This window comes from Solanum pennellii, chromosome 8 (assembly GCF_001406875.1).
Source record: "Solanum pennellii chromosome 8, SPENNV200".
Taxonomy (NCBI): domain Eukaryota; kingdom Viridiplantae; phylum Streptophyta; class Magnoliopsida; order Solanales; family Solanaceae; genus Solanum; species Solanum pennellii.
In genome coordinates this window covers 17,921,983-17,927,012 of record NC_028644.1, presented here as the reverse complement: position 1 = coordinate 17,927,012, position 5,030 = coordinate 17,921,983, and positions in this window count along the sequence as shown.

Below are 5,030 nucleotides of genomic sequence, written 5' to 3'. Positions count from 1 at the left end.
TCATGGAACCCTACATCGAAGGAAGGCGGACTACTTGCCAAGGTAGTTACAAAACATGAACATAACATATAGGTGGATCAACTAGCTAGTATTCCTATGGAGGCAACATAGTTCAAGAACTAAAAGATATAGTTGAGACCCTCTTTATGATACATGCATTATAGTCTCCAATCTCATGAGTACATTAGTTATCCCACCTTCCGTATGTGGGAAGGGACACTCCTCACTCTAGTTCACTCGGTACTAAGCTAGAGTCCTTTTTGAAATGTCTTTAATGCCTTTATTAATCATCATATCTTAATGTAGGTCATAGAGTGTATCCCTTATATAATCATCATCATCATAGATCAATAAGAATTGCATGAGTATTGTCCTTTTGTTATAATTCATACAAGTGAGGTTAGCGCATTTACATAGTCACATCATAATAAGGCACGTTGGTAAGTTATCACCATCCTTATAACATTTACATCTTAGCCAACAAATCACAATCCATAGTTCAAGACATTTCAATTCAACATCATACAAACCCTATCAATATTAATATAAGGTATACTTAAATACAACATCATCACTTAATCACAAGTAATCATAATTGAAGTAAATAATAGAGATCACAAGACTTACTCAATCTCTTTCACAATGCCTTCATCAATGTCTTACCATCAACCCTCCAATTTAACCCAACAATGTGTGTAATACCATAACACAATAGTAAATAACATGATAACAAGGCCAATTGAATCATTATACAACAGTTCATCACTAGTTCATAGCCTAGAATTAGAGACTTAGCTCAAGTTCATAATCTACTTCACAACCTAGGTCAATTACTCAAGAACAAGCATAATTGGATTAAAATATATCAGAATATACTCATAATTAGCATAAAAACAACATAGGATAGTAATTCACACACTAACCAAACAAATTATATCAATACTATACAATTTAATTCAAGATCACAACCTAGGGTTAAGGGGAAAAGGCCATCGTCCACAAACTAGGACAATGCATCAAGAATTAGTGTAATGTAACCAAAATACATGTTAATATACTCATAATAACCAATATAAATCATAAACAAAGCAATTCACAAGATCAATTGCGTATTGGAAGTAACCCACTTGAATTTCATACTTTTTGAAATCAATTTTGAGGAGCCCTTTGGGGAAAGAGATCCCAAAGATGAAAGGAATCATATACCTTACTAATTGATGAATTTTGATGGAGAAACTTGATACTTTACATCACTATAACCCTTCTTTTCTAAGTCTTCAATGGGGTTTCTTTGGGAGAGAGAAAGAATAGAGAAGGAGGAGCAATTTGGGTTTTGGAGTTATGAGGGTTAGGTTAGTTTAATTAGGTTAGGGTCTTTATATAGGTCATTAAATAAATTAATTAGAACTCCATTAACCCCTAAATAATTAAATAACCTCCTAATTAATTAATTTAGCAAGTCCTAAATCGTGCAACAAAAACAGTCTCTTTGACAAATGAGACCACGTCTACGCCTCGTTTGTCAATCAACGGCCAAGGGACCAACCATCCTGTTGGTACCTCGTTTTGGTAAGAGATTTGTCAAGAAGTCTTCCTACTTATTTGTATAAGTGTCCAACGACAGTGGACATCGACGCCCCGTCGATTGGACCACGCCTCGTCGATGGCCATCGTTGGTGACACTATCCCTTGACAACTTTTGGCCACTTTTGGTAGGGTCCTCCTCAAGGGTCCTTGGTTGGTCCTTGGAGAGTTGTACCCAGAATTTTATACTATAAACTAACTCTAATACATTATATGCACCCTTCCACCAATATTCATCATTTTCCGACTCTTAAAACTTAGTCAAATAGGCTAAGGCACTCTAGCACCTCTTGAACTAGTTTTCGAACGTCATGGACGTTCCTTGACGTTTTGATTATAAAACTTCCTAAATGACTCAAAACATTATAATTGACTTATAAAAAGTGTTAGAACTCTTAGACTCTCATGTTCAGATATAAATTAGGCTTTAGGCTTTCGGAGTATTACAGGTTCTTTAGGCTTTAGGCTTTCACTCACTCAAATCAAATCCCCCAAATTTTGGATCTTGCTTATCAATTTATGGGAATTGATGAATTTATTGATTGTTAGAATTGTTTTATCTATTCTAATTTGTTTATGGACTGCCTAGTGTAATGTATTGTTGGGATTGGATCTATTTCTTGAAGAATTATAATGAAACCTTTTCCCCCTAACCCTAGGTTTTGAATTGAAGTTAATTGGGATAGTGATGATGCAATTGACCTAGTTATTGTATCAATTACTATTGAATGATGTTACTAAGCCTATTATTGGATGAAATTGGTTGGTTGATGGTAAGACCATGATGTTGGATTTTGAAGGAGATTGAGTAAGTCTTTGTTATCCTAAACCTTTACTTCAATTATGATGGTTTGTACTTGGTGATGAAGTTCAATTAAAGTATATCTTGTGATTGGATTAAGTAGGTGTGGTATGATGATGCAATTGAAATGTCTTGATTATGTGATTGTGAGATTATGCTTAAGATGTAATGATATAAGGTTGGTTATAAAGTACCTATGTGCCTTACTATGATATTATGATGTTAATATGTTAATCTCACATATGAGGGTTGTATTGAAAGGTGTTCTCATGCAATTCCTATTGAGATATTGACTATGATTATACAAGGAATTATTCTCATATGACCTAAACTAAGTTATGATTGTTAAAGAAAGACATTTCAAAAGGGACTCTAGCTTAGCACCAAGTGACTAGTGGTGAAGAGTATCCCTTCCCAAGTAGGGAACGTAGGTTCACTATTGTAGTCATGAGATTAGAGACTATAATGCCAAACGCATAAAGAGGGTCCAAAGTAACATCTCCTAGTTCTTGAACTATGTTGCCCCCATAGGATACTAGCTAGTGGATCCACCTATATGCTATGTTCATATCTTGATACTACCTTGGCAAGTAGTACGACTTCTTTTGGTGTAGGGTTTCATGACACTGGATTCCACATTAGCTCATGTGGTATATATCGGTTAAGGCAAGATGTTCTCAAAAGTAAAATGAAGTAATAAAGTGAACTCTAACTAAGATGACTTAAGAGGTTTGACTTAGTCTAGGTACGGGTATGGGACTCTACCTATACATTGCACTAGTTAGCCTTGAGGGAAATCTTAGAAGGATGTTCTGATGTTCTTATGCTCTTATAAAGTGAATGATATGCATGTTGACTTTACATGTTGATGATACTATATGATGTTGGTTTCATGTATGAACATGTTATTGGTCTTTATTGTTAAATATGATGATGACTACTCTTGATGCTATGTTATGTGACGTTAGGCATTATTTTTGGTCCTTTATTTGGTTTACTTGGTTGAGTAAGGTTATGGGGCTTTACTTGGTCATTGCACTTGTAGACTTGATGTGGGTTTATGAGTAAGGGTCTTGTATATGTTGTAATGTTATGAACATCCTATATTGCTTTGTGGGTATAACATGATGTTGGAGTTGTTTTTATTATAGTTCTAATATGTTATACACATGTTGACTTGACTATACTTGATGATGTTGGTCTTGTGTTGAAGATATTATTGTCTTAATGTATATATCATTATTAGCTTATATGGACTCTTGAATGTGCATTAAAGACTTTCAAATGACTTAGAGTGTTTTCTAAAGTAAATGTCCCTTTATCATGTATGCTTTCAAATGTTTTATGTGCATATGCCTATGCTTAGTACAAGTGGTGTACTAACCCATGTTTCTATGTTTACTACAAAATGTAGGTTCCGACCGTTGAGCTTTTAGAGGGCCATTAAAGAGGGTTGGATTCTCATTCTCCAAGTTCGGTAGGTCCTCACTTTTTGAGGACGGTGTCACTATCTACCTATTGGATGTTGTTTTAGTCTTAAAGACAATTTTGTTCATTCTCTTTTATTTGAAGACTATTGTTGTATATGCCTATATGTGGCTTTTATTGTAATGAAGTATGGGTTATGCCCGATGTTGTACTAATTCTAGATGGTTTAATATGAGACTTATCCTAGACTTCCTAGGAGATTATATTGCTATATTATGTATGTGAAATAAAAGTAGATGCCTATGTAATGCTTCTATGTGAGGAGTCTACGTAAACTCCATATATATATATATATATATATATATATATGGAGTTTACGTAGACTCCTCACATAGAAGCATTACATATTCTTGAAGTAGATGAAAGGTTTTAAATTTTCCGCAATTTAACCTATGAAATGTAATGATGAATGCTAAGAGGCTAGTCTTAGTCCTCTCCGAGAACGATGATGCCGGTTACGTCTAGGGGGTACTTCCCGGATGTGACATAGCATGGTTTTGAACTAAATTTCCTTTTGAGTATGATTTCAAATGGTTTATTGCATATATCCATACTTAGTATATGTGGTTTATACTAACTCATATTTCTTTCCCTTTTCCCAAACAACATAGGTTTGGGCCGTTGAGTATCAAGGTCACTTTGCACAAAGACTTGGACTTTTCCCCAAGTTTTGGTAGATCCTCTAGTTCGCGGATGGTGTCACATGTTCTACCCAATAGTATTGATATTGTCTTAAAGGCATTCATTTCTTTCCTATTCTTGAAGACATTTGTTGTAAGCCCTATGTGACAAATATGAATTTGTATGAGGGCTATGCCCGAATGTTCTACTTCGTTTTAGATAGGTTAATGTGAGACGACTTATTAGACTAAATCCTTACGTATTGGTTATGTTGACTAAACGAGAAGTCTATGTAAGTTTCATATGAGAGGAGTCTAAGTAAACTCCATATATAGTATGTGAGAGGTCTATATATACCTCAACATGTAAAAAGTTTTAATTTTCCGCATTTTTGACCTATGATATTTTATGACGAATGTTAAGAGGCTTGTCTAAGTCCTCTCCGAGGACGAGGACGCTGGTTACGTCTGGGGGGTGCTCCCCGGTCGTCACGATTGACCAGTTTGTCAGTATAGTTCAGTGTTCAGTTATATAT